We start from the raw sequence: 19,538 nt of genomic DNA on the forward strand, positions 1-19,538 counted from the left end.
AAAAAAAAAAAAAACACAGAAATTTCCAACACAACTGATTCTTGCTTCTGTGTACAACTGGTAAGATATGTTATGGTAGGATTTAACTGGGCACAATCTTTTTTTTCGTTTCTTCAAGTAGCTTTCTGAGGCTGCGGTTCAAGTCAACATTGGTTTTGAAGACCTCTGAATGTCATTAGTAGCAAAAATAAGAAATCTCTAAGCATGCATTAAAAATAAGTGACTGTTACGGCTAGCTATGACAGTCTAGCTAGCTGAAAGGGGTGCTGTAGTCAAATGCAAAACTGAAAAGCTCCCCAGCTGCAGAAGAGATAAAGTAGTACTTCACTTTCCACGTAAACTATTTGGGACTAGTTCCACTGAGTAAACCTTAGTAAATATCCCCCAGGAACGCCCTTAAACTCAAATAACAACAACAAAATATGAGTGAGGGGGACTTTCTGACTAAGAAAACAACTCATATCAGATCCCAAAGGAGACTGAAGTCATTAACATTATAGGCACTACCCTTCGGCAAAGGAACAACTACAAATGAAGAAAAAATATTATTAAAAGAACAATAAAGTGCTTTAGATACATAAAAAACAATTAGCCATCAGTTTTAACATAGCCTAAAGTTAAACATAGTAAAACAGAGGATTCTCCCATTTATATTATTTAAAGTTCACGGCCTGGGGAAAGTACCGTGTTTAAAAGACTAGAGCTCCCTACAGGCATTTTGTGTCAATTATCTAATTAACTTTGGTAATATCAGATGCAAACCTTCAAGGGAAAAGGGCTTTAAAGAGTTTTTGCAGGTCAGGACATTTGGGGAAAGTAACCAGACTTGAAGCAGGAAGAAATGGAAAGAGGAAGGCTGGTGTTTAATTCCGAAGCGAGTGGCCTGTCCCTCCTCGCACGGCGTTCTTGGGTGATGGGACGAAGAAAGTTCGGTAGAAGCTGACGGTGCAGATTTATCAGTACGAACTTAAGTGTAGGTGATATGGTGATCCAAGCCAAGGCCAGCTGAAATTGGTGAGGACCTTTCTATTTATTTCGGTCAAATTAAGCCTTTAACTTAGTAGAACTTTTCTGTTTCAAAGTTTTAGCTCAGTAAAACTCAGCCTGGTCTCTGTGTAGCTATTCTGGACTGGATATAGAACCAGATGGCTCGTAACCTGCAGTGAGTGTTAAAAGTAGTATAGGAAATAATAGGAAATATGGAAAAAGGACAACTTGTATGTAAACAGCATCAGTGAGTAGTAAGTACATTAATACAACTAAGTGGAGCTGACAGTTTTCTCTCACTTTTTTACTTATTGATTTTAAAAAGGAGAGTTGTGCACTTCTTCTATACTTCCTGTTCCTCTTCTTTTCAAGAGACCTGAGTGTTAATTAAAGATTCTCCAAGTGAAATTCTGACTTTATAAAGCAACAGTGCTACCAATTCCTCCACTGTGCCCAGGATGAGATTGGTGTCGCTGTCATTGCCTGCTTATGCCTCCTTTTTTAGTAGGAAGTGCAGGTTCTCTAAGGTCACTCAGGAGCCTTTCGTACTCTTTAGGTCTGATTTCCTATTTGCTCCTTCCTATCACTCCAAAATGCAGAATTGCTGTGAAGAAAGAGGGGGGGGGGAAAAAACATTAAGGAGGTTTCTACTTTGACTCTTCTCTTAATTCAGGGCAGCAGTCGATGCCATGCAGTTGACTGCTGGTCTGGAAACACGGGAGCAATCCAAGCCAGGCTTCACCACTAGTTCATGCAGTAGCTCCGTACACGAGCTGCTCATTAGCCCGACAGTAGCATTGACAGTGTTGCTTTTCTGACCTGCAATTCCCTACGGAGGTTTGTGAAATCTCTCCTGGGAGCACTGTTGCTAATGCTATAGCTGTGGTCAACACACTGCCGGCTGGGTGCAAAGGAGACGCATCTGTGCGCGCTTGGCCCATGGCAGCATTTTCTCCTCAGCCTGGAAGGGGAATTGCTGGGACCTATCCGCTCCCTCGGGGAGCGGGTACAGAAGAGAGTGTCTGCTCAGATGGTTGTGTTTGTGTTATTCTAGTTAGACAGTTTGTGGGCCTAAGGAGGAAAAAAAATCCTTTCTTTTTTTTTAACTACATTCTTATGAGATCGCCAAGGTGTTATTTAAGCCTGTCTCCCAGTTTAGAACAAATAAGCTTGTACTTTAAGGAAATGCCAAGGTAAACTTTTATTCTGTTTGGGGCAGGGGGCAAAACAGACATGCAGAAGGAAGGCTGCTCTCAGCGCAGGCGGCAGCCAGCCGGACGAGCGGGAGGAACGGAGGAAGCGCGGCCGACGGGACCAGCCTAGGAGTGGCACCTGCAAGCGAGCCGCTCGGTGCCCTCTGTCGCCGGAATGGGCTTAGCAGCTGCTGCCAGACCTAGACCGGGAGACCAACACTGTATCCCGACTCCTGGGTTATCCCAGCCTCCCTGGCACATCCCAGAGCCTGCACTGAGCGCGGTTTCTCGAACTGGTTTGCTTCAGGGGCTCCTGTTTGCGCCTCTGGACTAGGGAGCAGCCGCGGCTCCACCGTTTGCACCCCAAGCAGCCTGTGTTGGCAGCCCCCGGGAGGACGCGTGCCCGACTCTCCACGCACTGGGACATGCCACCGGAGGGAGGCCCTGCCAAGGCCAGACCCGACTGCCAGACTGTTACCTCTTAACACTACAGGTCAGTGACTAAACTATTTGATGCTGGCCAGTCGTAAGGGAGCTTCTGACATCATTTGCTTAGGACTGAGAGCAAGAACCGTATATTTAACTGTTCCTGAAATAACAGCTGGGTTGGGGAGGGAAAGATGGGGAGCTAGGGGAGGGTGGGAAGATAAAACTGCAATGTGATCCACTGAGGATGCAAATGTTTCTGCTAGTAAGAGCTCGTGAACATGTCACCAACAAGGGACGCTAGCTGACCGCTATGCAGGTCTTGGTCAGCCATCGAGGCAGGACTATAAAAACACGTGGCAAGCTGCATGACCATTTGCTGCTGCGTTTGCTGGCTGCAATTTATTTCTTCCAAATTGCATGTTACTAAACAAAGATCAGTGCCCCGGCCATTTGTAGCTACTACTACAAAGCACTAGAAGAGCAAATGTTATATTAGGAGTTACCACCTTCTGGCAATCTTCCAGTAAGTGAAGAGCAAAAAATAGAAATTTCAAGTTGTTCATGTTTTTTCATGTAGCAGAATCATACTGCTTGGTTGTTACCTCCGATAATTTGTATGGAAATTGGAGGTTTACAGAGTACACTTTCTCCTCGCTTCATGCTAGAGCAGCTCAGCTGTTTGAGCCCTAACTAGCGGCAGCTGAAGGAAGGATCCCCCTGCCCAGGCTTCTGCTCTTGGTGAAGGTGAGTGGTGCTGAGGCTTTGCTCCCTGCAAGAAGTCATCCTCCTTCCAGCCTTTCATCTGATCATTTATTGAGATGCTCTGCAGTTAGCTTGGTCTTAAAAGATTGGAGCTGCAGTAGTTTTCAGGACAGAGTTGTTAAAAGTATGTGAATAAATTAAAGAAAGTCTAACCATGACTGAGGCTTATGATATTTGTGGCTCCACTAAGAGAGCTTCCACTAAGGTACAGCTAGAGCATGTTTTTCTCTTAAAAAATGTATGTTGAAGTAATGTGAACTAAACATTATCTCCTATTTGTCTTCCAAAATATTCTTGGTATTTGAGCACAGTGCTTGGCATATGCAAATATTGTAGCCCACTGAAAAAAATGCATAAGTGTTGTACTAGTAATATAGAAAAGAGTTTGCATTTCAGAAGAGGAGGAAATAATATATTACAAAATACTTACTCTACCCAAAAGAGCATCAATTTATAGACAGCTTAACAGGAATTTAAAGCTATTTTTGGCTGTATGTGTATATATTTGAAGTTTACAGCTTGTTTTTTTTTTTTAATTATGGTTTTTGTGTATGTGTTAAATTGTTTTTCTTTGTGGTAAAATGACTAGTTTTTGACCATGTCATATCTTTAAATTTATATTCTTCCAAAAGCAGTAGTGATCTAGAGCTGAGTTTTTGTAGCACATGTCATGTAAGATATGCTTAATTTTTTGTGTTAGGGGGGGGATTTTTTTAAAAATAGATCATAGGCTTTATTCACCTCTCTGGTGAGGGCTAACGGTAGAGGTCCATAAGCAGTCTGGTTTCAAGCAAGGTAGAAAAACCTCACCTCTTTCCCTTTGTTATTCTAGTGGTCTTAGACCATTTATGGAACAAGAATGTTTTCACTGAAAATAGACCTTATTCCTTTATTTCTCTCTCTCTCTCTCTCTCTTAAAAAAAAAAAAAAAAAAAAAAAAAAAAAAAAAACATCAACTCCTTAATTAATCAGCCAAGGAAAAACCTCCCAATGGCTTTCACTGCATTTTTCCAAAGAGCTGATGATCACATGCAGGTAATGCCAGCGTGAGGGGAGAAAGTGACAGGATGTACGAGAGGATAGGAAGAGTCTGGTTAATCAGCAGCGAAGTCTGCCTGCAGGCCCTGCATCTGTCTATGCTGCACGAGCAGAGGGGATTTTCATGAGGCAGTTTTGTGCTGCCAGTGTTAGAGTGCATCTGGTACCAGAGCTGTGTTGCAGCGAACTCTGCAGACCTTTCTTAAAGCCTTATTAATTGCGGTAGCAACAGCTGTGTGCAAGGACTAAATATTAGCTTACTTGCATGGTGACTTTCCCGTAAGCGAAGCCAAAGCCCAGCGAAGGCTCTTGGGCTCCGCTGTGCGTGGACAGTTCATGCATCTGGCTGTGAACTGCAGCTGCTCATGTGGCAGGGATGAGGAGTCAGCTATTTCTTAATAAAATATAATTTAATAAGGGAATACCTGTTCAGGTCTGGCTTCTGTCCAAGGGATGGAGCTTGTAGAGAAAGCGAATAGGAAATTGTTGTGCTGTTTAATGTTACACATGTAAAAATGTGACAGTAATGTTTGCTTTGCATAAACAAAAGAATGTGCTTTTGTCTAAACAGCTGAGGTACGGCAGGGTCTCGCTACCTACACAGCCAGTTTTTCTATTATAGAAAGGAGGTTTAAGTAATTAGGTTTTTCCGCCCTCTCTAAAATGAAGCAAAAGCTACTGAATTCACAGGTATCCCATTAATACTCTATTGCTACACACAAATGTTTGGTTTGCTCGTACAGAGAGGTATTTGACGGGCACACTTTAAGCAAGCATGCCCAAGCACATGCCTTAATGTCACAGTGAAGTTAATTAAATGTAGAAGAGCTCCTAAAATGGCCCTTACCCAGTGAGTTTTAACTGGAGGGCTGGCAATAGTTTTGCTTCCTAGATCTAGATGGGAGGTGGCAGTATGACCAGAGCCAAAAAGTGTGCTGCTTAGAGAAGTGCAGGCTTTGAAACAGCTCCTTCCCTACCCACCTTTTTCCAACCAAATTTGTCTTGTTAGATGTTAATTTTGCTAAAGACAACAGGCACTATCTAGTAACTCACTCTATCTCATGCAGAGCTAACGCTGCTTTGGCTAGTCATTTTCTGGCTTGAAATTCATACTCCAAAGCAGAACATGAGCCCTGGGGAAAAAAAATTGTATCCATGTTTTTTTAATATAAAAAAAGAAAATGCAAGTAAAAAAATTATAAAAGCTTAACTTTCCTCTTGAGCTGTGGGATATTTTTTGCATGACATGCAAAACAGCCTTAAATTGCATTTGAGCTTTTTCAGAAGAGCAGTATCACTTCTTTTGTGGGGAAAAAATGTGCCGCTACTTTCCCGAGAGCAAGTCAGAGGACATGCAGTATGCACCTGGCGTTTGGTACCCTGAACGACAACTAATACAACCTGAGGAATTTGGTGGAATTTGGTGGAATCCCCCCCTGCCGCAGCTCCTGGGGGCCCTTTCCAAAGAGGTGGCCGTGGCCTGGGCCTTCGCCTCACCTGGAGCAGTTCAGCCTTCCCTCCTTTTTTTTTTTTCTTTTTTTCTTCTTCTCCGTGTTAGAGATCTAAGATTCAGCATCTTTGTGCAGTGACATAATGAGCTGTGAAATTTAAGCACGGGCATTTGTTATTTTAATCTCCGCGTTCTGCTGAGGCGCTTGCGTAGATGAATCGCGATACAACCTCTCGCTTCCCAGCTCCTGAGCTTTTCCTGCTGCTGAGCACCTAATGCCACGTGAGAAATGCAGCAGCCTTGTGGCACAGAGCACTGATCTGCAGCAAAATTTGCAGATTTAAAAAAAAAAAGAGAGAGAGAAAAGAAATCCTGTCTGTATGCATTTATGAGGGATCACGTATAATCCTTTCCACAAAAGGTATATAAACATAAGGCCTGAATAAATGTCTCATTGTGTACGCTGTTTAATTGAACAGAAGTACAATTATATGCCTGCATCTGATCCAGATCGAATTATATTACTGGGTAGCTGGGCAGGGCACATAACCAGTGCTAACAGCTACGTAGTGGCCTGACTTTCTGCTGTGGTCTCTTTGGGTTTTTAAATTTTTTTATCTGGGGCAGAGGAGAGAGAAATGGAGGAAGAAAAGTGTTTGCTTTTCCATATTTTGAAAGAAACCAGACCCTTTTAAATGGGGCAGCCGGATAAATGGAAGATCAAAATGAAATGTCCTTCAAACAGCCAAAAGGTAGCACCTTACAGTCCCTGTCAACTCCCTGTTTGGACGCTGAGTAAATTGAGTTCCCCTCTCTCTTCTCAATCTATAAACAGGGACCTGGACTAGGAGTTGACCCTCTGGGCCTCTGCAGTCCAAACAGATACAAATACCTGCAGATAAATTACATGAGACTCAACAACAACAGAAATATTTTCTCCCCAGCAGACAACCCAAACCTTGTACCAGCAAAATCCTTGAATATAGCCAGTAAAAAGCAAGTGATCGCCTACGATATTTGTACATCACTATTGACAGCATGAGATTTTGAGTGGCAACCAAATCATGCTGTAGTCTAGGAACAGACGAATAACTGTGCCTGAGTTGAGCATTTAAGTCCTCCTCATTTAACCGTTGCTCTTTGTTTCTGTTTGTTGCCACGTTAAGGTCTGAAGAAACCAAATACATACCTGATTTATCAATACAAAAGCTCCAGGAAGAGTTAACACAAGACTAACCAAACAGGTCTAGGAGCAATTGGATGAAGACAGCAAGGACGCCTTGGGGACCGAACGCAAAAGCAAAGTTCGTACATGGAAGAAGCTAGCAGTGGAGCTCAAGTGAATGTACAGATATCTTTCGAAGTCTGAAGTTGCAAGATGTAGTATGAGTATCGCCTATTTGTATGCAAAAGCAAGTCATTCAGTGTGGTTGCCCCTTTTGGTCATGTGGCTAGCTAAAACTTCGGGACCCCACTAGTTCTTGCGTGTAGAAGCGCCAGAACAAGATGTTTCTCTGGTACAAACAAAAGGAAGAACAAAGGCTATCGAGAACGTTTTCACCACATACAGTAGGAACTTGATGCTTTCTTTGCTCTCAGCTGGAGCTCTTTTACCCGCGGCCCAGCCTAATCCTCACTCCAGGCTTCTTCCAGGGCCGCAGCATCAGAGCTCCTGCACTGGTGCTCGTTTTGCTGTTGCTTTGATCTCTTCCTATGCTGCTTTGCTTCTCAAATACATCCAGCAAGGCTCGATCGCTTCAGGTTTCTGAATGACTCCACCTGGTTTTGTTTTGGAGCCTGCCGTGGTTCAAGGAAGCAGGCAGAATAACCTCCTTGGTAAAGGTGAGGTTTTAGGGAGGCAGAAATACAACATTCCTGGTGCTCAGACATCTTGCTAGGGAATGTCTGCTGGAGATGAGCGCAGCTCCGGCCTGGATACGGTACAAAATACAGTTTTATGCAGCACCTTGGCAGTAATAAGAGCAATCAAAGAACAAAGGTATAGGTACCGGGAGGAAAGTAACGGCAGCAAGAAGGCTGCATGCAGCTGTCAGTATTTTGAAGTCTATTTTGAGCTCTGAAGACTCCCTCCACAAGCGTTGCTTTATTACTGTAAAGCAGAGGCAAAGCGAGTAAGCTGTAAAACTTTATTGCTAGTGAACAAATTGCTTATTTGACTTTCTATATCAAAGGAAATTAAAGCGCGAATAAATACCATCATAGCACGCATTGATTTTTCTTTTAAAATATGTTGCTTTTATTGGCAAACAGGAGACAGTAATCAGTTTTTTCCAACTACATTAAAATAATGAAGACCTAAAGAAGAAAAAAAGCCTAATCCCCTAAGACTGAAAGGTATAAAAACATCCTACTTCACTGTTGATATTTTCCTTCCCTCAATTCTTGGGTGCAAATGATTGATATCAGTCTGTGGGAGCCACAAAGACAGATAAGTACAGCCCATTTTTTTTCCCCTATTAGTGAAATGGAGATTTCCTGTTTGCTTCTTACCAGATACCGAATGGGCACGATGCCCTGGCTAAGCACGCTAGCTCCGTGGGATGAGATAGACCACGAGCGAGAACTAGGTGGCAGAAGCATTTCAGAGGGCGAATAAGGGAGAATAAACTGCATTTGGCTGCCAGCTGAGTCGTAAAAATTAACAAATGGGTAACTTGCTCCACAAGCTGTTTAGGTAGCGGTCTGCAGCGAGGGGTGCTGCGCCAGACAACCCGGACAGAGCAACTATCCCCACGTGACGCGGAGGCTTCGCGTCGTTGCCGTCGCGCTTTGCACAGCAGCGCCCGAGAGGAAATGCCGCCGGGCCGGGCCGGTGGCAGCGGGGGCTTCGGCTCGCGCCGCCTCGGCTGCCGAAGCGCTGCCTGCTGGCAAAGCCGGCCGAGCCCAGCAAAGGTCCCCGGAGAGCGTCCGAAAGCGTCGGGAGCTTTATCCTCTCCAAGGGGAGGAAGGTATAAAGAGGAAGAGGCATGGCTCTATAGCTGGAAAGAGGAAATGGCTTGCCGGTGGCAGGCATCCAAAATTCACAGGTTTGCCCCGTGAAGTATATTCTTAATGTTTCTGCGCTGGCTTTTGCGCTCTCGGCTGGTTTTGGGGAGCGGAGGCAGGGTTTGGGGAGTGAGGATGGGAGGATTTTGTTTCTCTTTGCTTGTCATGGCTTGAAGTTATTTAGGTAGCTGCAAGCACTGCGGCCTCAAGGAAAAGGCCCCCAAGTTGCAAGAGCTGCTAGCAAAAAGGAGGAAAACGGCTTTCCTTCGGGGGGTTTCGTGCACGCCTGTTCCAGCGGTTAGCAGCGTGGATCTGAAACACCGCACGGTGCCTGTGGGGGCTCTGCCTAAAATGCCGGGTCTGAGAGGGCGAAAGCCAGCCTCGTCCTACCCCCTAGGACGGGAGGAGGTCCACGGGAGCCCACCTCCGCGCGTGGGGGCTGAACCGGGGTGGGGGAGGGTGTCCAAGAGCGCCGGAGTCACTGATTTACTTGGAGACTGAGCGGTGCCAGAGGATTCGGCACCCCTTCGCATCCCCCACCCCCGCCGTCTGCCCCCGCCGCGGTCCGTCACCCATCGCTGCTCTGGGCCGTGACCTGCGCGAGAAGGGCGACTGCTGAGCGGCGCGCAGGGGGTCTGTGCGGCACGGCCGATTTGCAGCACTTCTCTCATGCGTTGCTTTAACCTCCCTTGCCGGTTTAATTGAAGCCATTTACAGTACACGGGGGCGTTTAGCTGGCTCCTGTTTTTTGGGGGGAGAGGGAGGTATCTCTTTTCTTTGCCTCCTCATTCTTTACAGTGGAAAACTTTCCCCTAACGTTTCCTACCGTGAAACTTGACCGCGACGAGGAGCTGGGACGGCGCGTGGCGAGGGAGCCGGTTTTTGCTGCTGCAGGTGCAATGTCATGAACCGGCTTAAGAGGGTGGAAGCTTTTCTTTTTTTTTTTTTTTCCTAAGTTTGAGTTAAATAATTTTTCTTAATTCATCGTGTTTTTAAGATTGAGGTGGCGCCGTGCCACCACAGAGATCAGTTAAGGAACCGTTTGGAGCGGCGAAGACATTCGGTGGTGCTGGCTTTCAAACAGAGCAGCAATTAGAGCATTTTAAAAACAAATTCAATCTTTTCTGACTTGGGTCCGTCTGCCCGATGTGGGCAGGATCACCCTGTGGTTGGAAAGCTTTTCAAAGCGAAACTTTTGACGCGCCCTGCCGTGCTTGAGGTTGTGCATGACGAGAGGAGCTCCCTCGCGTGTGCTTCAGGCGTTTGCGTAACACTGCCCCAACCCTGCGTAAACTGTAGCTGAACATCTGACGATACCTATTTTGAGAAGAAAAGCATTTCTCCCCAAGGGTGTATGTCGGGTTAATACGGGGAAGCGGCTGGACGTGCGCTGGCTCCGAGCCATGACGCTGTGCCGCCCGGAGCCCAAAAGCCCGAGTCTAGGTCTGCCGTGGCTCCTGAGGAGGCCGTGCCCCGCCACGCAGCCGTGCTGGGGACGGAGCAGAGGAGGTGCCGTGGCTCCTGAGGAGGCCGTGCCCCGCCACGCAGCCGTGCTGGGGACGGAGCAGAGGAGGTGCCGTGGCTCCTGAGGAGGCCGTGCCCCGCCACGCAGCCGTGCTGGGGACGGAGCAGAGGAGGTGCCGTGGCTCCTGAGGAGGCCGTGCCCCGCCACGCAGCCGTGCTGGGGACGGAGCAGAGGAGGTGCCGTGGCTCCTGAGGAGGCCGTGCCCCGCCACGCAGCCGTGCTGGGGACGGAGCAGAGGAGGTGCCGTGGCTCCTGAGGAGGCCGTGCCCCGCCACGCAGCCGTGCTGGGGACGGAGCAGAGGAGGTGCCGTGGCTCCTGAGGAGGCCGTGCCCCGCCACGCAGCCGTGCTGGGGACGGAGCAGAGGAGGTGCTGTGGCTCCTGAGGAGGCCGTGCCCCGCCACGCAGCCGTGCTGGGGACGGAGCAGAGGAGGTGCCGTGGCTCCTGAGGAGGCCGTGCCCCGCCACGCAGCCGTGCTGGGGACGGCGCAGAGGAGGTGCCGTGGCTCCTGAGGAGGCCGTGCCCCGCCACGCAGCCGTGCTGGGGATGGAGCAGAGGAGGTGCCACCACCGCCGTGTCGAGCAGGAGGTGCTGGCGCTGCTGCAGCCTCGGCCCTGCGCGGGCGTCTGCTCCCGGGGCGCGTTAGGGAAGTAGATGGTTCTGCATACGGGACACTTCAACTTTCAGAGGCTGACAGAGCAAGTGCTGGGGTTAAAGTCGTCCTGCTGATAGCTTAAGGATCTTAAAAATAGTTAGAAAAGCATAGTTGTTACGAGGAAGAAACTGAACATAGTTGAAAATAAAGACGTCTAAGCCCCTTAAAATGTGGAAATAGCCAACAACTTAATTTTTCTTTATGCTTTATCTTTCTATCTGTCTTTCAGCTTTTCATATCTATCCGTAATACACATTATTCTTGTGACCATAGCATTTCCAGGGGCTTTAAGACGTCTGCAGCTGACAGGCTGATATTTTTCCTTCCGGAAACAGTTAAACCTAATCAGTGGTTATTCCCATCTTAATTATGGAGAAGCCAATACATTTATACAGCTTCCGGCAATGTGAAAACATGTGAAGCACAGGCCAAGCACAAGCCTTAACACTGCGGTTTGCAAATGATGGCGTAGGCATGTGCCTAGCTCTCCGACAACAGGGCAGCCCCTGGGAGAAAGGGGGGGCGACGGAGGCCAGGCAGGAAAGCCTACACCTGTGCTGTGTGTCCTTTTCCTGCGTCTCCTGCCCTCCTCCTGCCTGCCTTCCACACGGAAAAGAAAAGACTGACTTAGAATTCCTCTTCTCCAATTACGTGTAATGATGTTCATGTAGTTCAGTATTGAGCTGGTGAACGTAAGAGCTGCCCACGAGGCAAAAGCTTGGCATTCTGCACATAATATGGTAAATGAAGGGGGCGGTGGAATAATACGCTTTATTTGGGTGCAGAATGCTCCGGCACCGGCTTTGATTAGCTCTGGAGAAAATTTCAGAAAGGACTAAATGTGATTTAGCTGTGCCGCGAGGAACGAAAGTAAAGGAGACGGCAAGCAGCAGCGAAGGAATGCTTTCTGATCGACATCGGGGAGCTGCCAGCTTTGGACCGAAGATTAATGGGAGGCCGACGGCAACCGGCAGGAGCGCATGCCAGCCGCGAGCGTGGGCGGAGGCGTGCCGGCGTTATTTAAGACAATGCAAACGCTCCCGATAAATAAAGGCAGCGCATCTTGCTCGGCGCAGTCAATCAGCCACGCGCCACAGCCAGATCGCCGTGCCAGAGCGTACGTGGGGAAGCGACCGAAGTCACCCAAGCGCGGGCTCGGCAAAGCCAACCCAAATTACTACATCAAGCATGCTGCAGGCGCTAATTAGTTTCTAGGTAGATTTTCTTGTCATGAGATTTGAAATACTTGATAGGAACTAATGGAACGATATAACAAACTGTAACATGCCAGGAATATTGTGACAACCAAGCCAGCCTGCAGAAATCAGGCATTTTAGATTAGGCATTGCTAACTTGAAAAACCAAGTAGTGCCCGTGTGTACCCTTTTGGATAGGACCGAACCTTTATGTGGGCTATCTGCAAGTTACCGCCGCTTATCAGTGGGAAATGTTGGTCATGCAGAGAAACAGAATGAGACTTTTGTTAAATGACCGTGCAGTGCAAATATCTCACACGTACAAAAACTGGGTGCCGACTGGAGGCAAATTGGCCAAAACCTGCAGAGCACATGAGATACTGCTAAGGATGACACGGCCTTAAGGTAAAAGGTTATATCATAAGGATACAAATCCACAAGCACTTCAGCACAACAAATACCTTGGAGGGGAACTGGCTGGCTGCACTGTAAAGGACGCGTGCTCTGAGCAGAGTGTTTACAAGGGAGCACCACAAAGAAACTGATTTTTTAAAAAATCTTTTAACTCTAAAGAGTAAATCTTCAAAGCAGTGCAAGGGAGTCATGCACACAAATCTCATTATTCTGAAAGCTGCTTAGAAACTTTAGCCCTCAGAGTCAACATACCACAATACATTGAGAAGTACAGTTTCAAAGAGCTACAAATGCTTCTAACAATTAGCTAATTTTAAAAAAAAAAGAAGAAGAAAAAATAAGATTTAAAAGGATTTAAAAGGAAAGAATTACTGAGGGGTTATATGTTAAGAAGGAGGTAATTGAAAGGGATTGAGGGGGTACAGTAGGAAGTGGATGTGGTTAAGGCATTTGCAGGATTAGCTGAAGAAAAGTCTGGTAAAACTGGAAGTAAAAAGCCAAATCCTGGGACAAATGAACACAGTTTCTTTGATGTATTCAGAGCTGCATAATTTATACCTATTCAGCATCTGGCCTGTGGTTGTTAAGAATGATTGGATAAAAATTGTGATGAAAGCTGATTAAAATGTAACTAGAAAAAGGTACTGTATATAGTGTTTGATGCATAAAAGGTACTTATTTTCAGAGATGAAATACCAAATCAGTGGTACTGAACAGCTGCAGGTATTTCAGCCTAAGGGGTCTTAGAATTAAGCAACTTAACAGTACTGGAAGCTGTATGTGATTTGCAGTGAAAGCTGGCTTATTGAAAACAAAAATTGTCGCAGGATTTATTAAGCCTTTAGAGGTGGATAGTGAGTCTGAAACTTGTTTTCAAATGTGTTTTCAAAGAAACAGGATGACATCAATGCTAAAACGGGGGCGGGGGGGGAGATTGGCGGTAGCAAGGAGAGCTCAGGAGTACCAAAAGACCCTGGCCCCGGTTAGTGCAGATAGATACGCCTGTTGGAGCTGCTGCTGGTTTTTCACGTCTATGGAAAGTACTGTGGAACTGACTCCTGGTAAGCAGCGTCTGCATCCACGTGCATGTGCGTGCCCCCGACATCTCGGTTACTTTGGAGGTGAGACCTGGGGAGCAAGCGCGCAGTGTCCTGCAGGAGCTCCAGGGACAGACTAGCCCCGCGTGTGCTAGGTGCTGAGCAAACACAGGGCAAAGACACACAACAGGCAGCGTACGGGGCAGAAAGAAAGGAGGGAAAGGTAAATAACGAGCTGAGACGGGTCAGCAAGATAGCATCCAAACTTTGTACCCCCCCGCCCCCGCCGTGCTGCAGGGCTCCTGGGATCTTTTTGTGTTTTGCATGCTGGAATTTCCAAATGGGAAGGCAAGGGCATCTAGGTCCTGACGTTAAGCAGACTTATTTCTCAGATTACTCGTACTTCGTTTTCCTTGCTTCGGTGAGCTGGTGCCACTGTCAGCACGGAGGAAGAACGGACAAGCCCTGAGAGTTTCATGGACGTACGAATAAACACTGTCAGCAGGATACATAAAGTAATGTATTGAATTTGAAACACAACACCGCAAGAGAATGAAAAAAACCAGATGTTTCTACTAAGTAATTTTGGACAGATTCATTTAAACAATGCCATTCTTTAGCTATGTAACTCTGTTTATTGGCAGGATAGGACAGTGCTGCCAGCCTGGAAAGCAGGCAGTAAGACAGCAGATCTTTATTATGGTAAAACAAACAAAAAAGCACCACCTCCCACCTTGGTATGAAGCTCCTCGGGATGATCATCAGCAGGTTGAACCCTCAGGTTCAACTCTGTCGTCAGATGGGTGGGTTCAAATAGCCATTTGAAACCTTGCCAGCTTGATATCTGCCACTTATTCAGAGCACAGGTGTTGGTACCTGTAATATCAGGACTGTTGTAATGAAGTACGTGCTGTTGTCCAGAGGTAGGTTACCCCCAAGTCATGAACTCGGGTAGTGGGCAGGTAGCTGTTAGGGATTTTTGCCTGCCAGAAGTTCTTGATTTGATGAAAGTCACGTACTAAATATGTATGCCTATTCCTTGGCTTTTGTACCAGGCCTCAGGATTCATCATCAACAGGACAGTATTATTGTGCAGAGCTGTAACGCTTATTTGATCAGCAGAGAAAGTTCTCCTCCACCTCTAAGTAGCACAGAGATGGCTACGATGCCAAAACCTTTTAAAAGGTCTGCATTTTTCTCTGCAAACAACTTAACTTACATAGGCAGTATAGACATTATTGTTATTACTATTCCTCTTCATGGTACTGGGGAGGGGGAAAAAACCATTTGCCTTCATAATGAAGACTATTGAGGATGCTTGAAAAGAGAGAATTGTTTAACTCTATCCCAATAATTGACCAGGAAACTGAAAGGTAGATGGAAAATCCTGATATCAAGGTTGGGACCTGATGGGGAACTTAAATTGTGTAAAACAATTATTTTTTGAGTGAGCAAAAGGAGTAACAGACTAATAAAAGAGTGGGAGTAGGAGAGGAAGTGTTTGGTGGAAGCTCCGAGTGATCGCAGAGTACATCATTATCAGATGAAGCAATTTCTGGGAGGCACACAATGAGGTATTTTAATATTTCAAGTTGAACAGCAGCTCATAAGAAAAATGTAAAAGTTTACATAAAGGTAATTGCATATATTTTGCATAGTATAAAGACTTAGTCTTTCAAAGAGTACAAGCTGCTGATCACTCCCATGCCTAAATTAATAGCACATCTGTGTTTGGATTGTAAAGCAATAATTACATGTTTAATTAACTTGTGTAGGAAACACAGTGAAAATCACATCTAACAGAGTCCAAAACCCAGATTCATGAATCCAGAGATTTTTTTCAGTTACCTTTGACGAGTACACTTTCTGAAAAACAAATTTGTGTTGTTTCGCTGTGTGCAGAGCACTAACGCTCTGCACTCAGAGCTTGCATAAGCCACACAAATAACTTCTTTCCCAGAGTCCATCTACCTCTGCCTTGTCAAGCTGATATCATGAAGGCCATAGTTGACTCCAATAATAGCAACTTTCACTAATAATCACTGGATGCTGCTGAATTTGAGAGGCTGATCAGACAAAGTGGGGAAAAATTAAGACATATCGTAGCAGGCACGGTGCGTGACGGGAAATGGCAAGGTTCTCCCAGGGTGAGGTCCAGGATCGCAGCGGGGGACCTTGGAGAAGCAATGTGAATCGTGACTGGTTACACTCACTAGGAATATTATTAATATCACATCACCAGCCTGCGTGCATTTTTACCTGGCAAAATCACATTATTCTGTGGCCTGTGTATCCATGGGGTCATCCTAAAACAGTAAGTTCAGGATGTTGGGAGGCTTGGCACTTCCACAGCCTTTGCTCTGAAATGTGATATGTCCATTTGTGCTTTGCTGCAGGTAAACTCATCCTACATCTAAGAAAATCTGCTTTCCTGATTTTTAATGTGAGCTAAAACATAAGATGACTTGCAAAATATAGTATGTAAGTGTGGAGCATGTTAATGCAGGTATCAGCTGACCCACCAGCACATATTTGAAGGGCAGACAAATATTCACTCAGGCAAAAAATCATGACTGGCAGCGATTTGACTATTTCAAAAAAAGGAAAAAGGTTTCAACATGGATTATTTTCCTGTGTGTATTCTCCCTGCGTGGGAGAGAAAAACAAGTATGTGAAAATCTGCATCTTATTAACATCTGTAATATTATGTCATTCTGAAGATATCAGTAGAAGTACTTACGTGTGGATTTTGACAACAGTGTTGTATAAAATGCAATAAAAATCTTTTTCATGGTTAAACAAGGAAGACTGTAAGGACATAATCCAAAAAACTGAGGATGGGGTTAAAAAAATCCATACCTCACCCATTACAAAAATGTCTGTGCTGTTGTTCTTGGCCTATATTTTAAGGGTATATTAATTGATATTCAATAACAGGTATTTCTTCTTCTGCAATTAATAAGGTGTCTTGTCCTTTAGCAATTCACCTTCAGGTATAAAAAAATCATCTGACTGTATGCATCCTAGATAAATACATGTTTATAGAGCATTGATTTAAAAGTCACAATACGCTGTCCTCAGGATGCGATCTAAATATAGATATGCTGGGTGGAGACGTGGTACTGCTTAAGACAGCACCTTGCATAATTGCTTATAAATTATGCATTGCTAATTAATGCCTGTTTTTAGCAGTACGATTTTATGGACAGATACACAGAATGTGGAAATGACGTGTTCTTAGTTCAATCAGTGTGCTGGGTTATTTTTCACTTACCAGCATTTGCACATCCACCACTTCACAGCGACAGCCCATCTTGATTTAAGCACCTCGCTAAGCTGACTAGCATATTTCCAAACTGCTTACATAATTCTAGTAATGACTAGAGAGGACTCTGGAGTACAGTTAAAGCGCACAAATACAGCTCGGCCTCTCAATTCCCCCTGATCTGCAGTAGATTTTTTGTGACATTTTGACTTTTTTTCTTATTTTACTCTGCAAATCTCGTGTATTTTCTGGTCTTAGTGTGATTAAACACTTTGTATACACATTCGGCTTAGAAACAGAAAAAATATCAGCATCAAATTTAGAATCGAGAAGGCCATCATTTGTGGATTTTTATCCTAAACATAACTGGGGTGAAATCTTGGCTCTCCTAAAATCAGTGGCAATATCCCACTAACTTCGACTGAAGATATTCTCCCCTACTAAATACTTCATATCCTGAGGGTTCTGTAAATTGTCGCATAAACATTACATAATTAGGCTATAAAAGCTCTTCCATTTGCCTTTAGAAAAGGGGAAATTCCTCACCGACGGTTAAAAAAAACCCCGTCGCTGCCAGGTTTCTGTAGGTGAAGTTGCAGAGGTAATCCAGCAGCGACGGCATATTCTGGGACGAGGCAGACGTGGCCTAGATACCCACGGCGAGGATCAGCGCTGACCTACATGCTGCAAGGAGCAGCGCCTCTATCTCCTCCCTCGTGCTAATCAGCTCCGACACCGGAGGCTCAGCAGGGGAGGTCTGAAGGGAGCTTTTGGACACAAGCCTGAGAGAGAGGCAACCTGTTAATTTTTATTCATGTTATAATCCTGCTGGTTTAAATTTAAAGTGTATTTGAAGCATGTTTTATCTTCCTGTGCCTTGTTAGCTCATAGGAAGTCAAACAGGTTTTTCACTTGGCTTGGCAATGAGTTCACCAGTGGTTCACCAAAGCCCTGCTGCGGATGAACGTGCTTCAGCAGGATACGCAGTTTCCATATAGCTTCTACTTTGCCCCGACGACCATCTCAGAAAAGGTTCAATTAATTACACAGATGCTGTGTTCATTTTTAGATATATTCCAATAAATCAAAGTTGCTGATAGAAAATGAGGAATGGGATCAACTTTAACCTAAGTTTTATAAGAGCAGTTTTCATTACTCAAAGGGTCAGTGAATGGGAATAAGAATAAATCATTAATTGCTACAATGTAATGTGAAATAACGCTAACTGGAATAACCCTCCTCTATGTAAGCATTCTTTTCAAGTTTCAACCAGTGAAATAAATTGAATGTGTTTTAAGAGCAAAACTCTTAAGGAATAAGTGGGAAAAGATTCATTAAGCTCCAGCTAACTTCTAAACCCCCTTGTTCTAAAGGACGTCCCTGTGTTGGTCAAACCACTCAAAGCAAAGCCAATGTTAAAACATAAGTACAAATGACAGATCTGCTTCTAGCTATTTGCATGCCCCTGGGAATTTCAGAAAATTTTTGGCTTTGTTGGACTACTCACACTAATAATTTAAGTCATTGCAGTTATACTTTAGAAAAAGGGGTTGCATAGCAGCAAATTAAAAGATCTGGAAAACTTGAAGATGGATGACATCCTGCCATTGTCACTATGACTTGTCATAGGTGACGAGGGAGTGACGGAGTTAAGCTTGTCCAGAGGATGGCTTTATTACCGTTCTCCACCTTTTTTTCAAAGTCTTTTAGAAAAGCCTAGGAATTATCCCACTTAAGGCTTTTAGTTTTAGCCCTCAGTTCTGCGAAAAGGCCTGAAAACATACTTAAAAAAAAAAAAAACTGAGACAAGTATGCATATGTATATGTAGCTATATTGATACCTTAGCTAAAACTGTACAAGTTGGAAATTGTTTAACCCTTATCAGCTAAGAATACCTTTATGTAACTTTGGAACTGATGAAAGGGGGGAACTTCCACAAAATTGTGCATCTGCATGCCCTACCAAAAATCTTATAAAATCTATTTCATTGTGATTATATTTAGTAAAAGTCTTGAATACGTACAGTGTGATGATCCAACAGCTGCTACTTCCTGCAATTCCACAAAATATGCCTTTTATAACAGAATAATTTCATTGAATTACTAATCAATACAGTTTGGTGTCAGATGACATAATAGGAAAAAAAAAAATCTTTCCTTTAAGAATGCTCTTCAAATAGCAACCTAGTAAGAACAGAGGCTACTCAGCCCCCTAGCATTGCTTCCCAAGCACTTGTAATATCAAAATTGGTTTATAAAATCTGCAAAGAAGTAATAAAGCTTGGAGCTGTCTAGCAATGTTTTTATGATTAATTGCTACTAAGACTCTCAACTTCCAATAATAGATTTGCGATGGTGGCACAGAGCTCTGTACTACAACCCTTAAAGCTTACTGGCTGCAGGCTTTACCTCCCTTTTCTGCAGCAGGCAGCTTACAAGAGGCCACACACCTCCCTCATTCCCAAGGCATTTGGGGACCCCAGTTTGAAAATGACAGTCTAACTTCTCTCTGTGCTGTTACACAGTTTTTATTACGTCAGTGTCAGTTTATAAGCCTATCTGCTGGGTTAGATTTTTACAG

This window comes from Dromaius novaehollandiae, chromosome 4 (genome assembly GCF_036370855.1).
Source record: "Dromaius novaehollandiae isolate bDroNov1 chromosome 4, bDroNov1.hap1, whole genome shotgun sequence".
NCBI lineage: Eukaryota > Metazoa > Chordata > Aves > Casuariiformes > Dromaiidae > Dromaius > Dromaius novaehollandiae.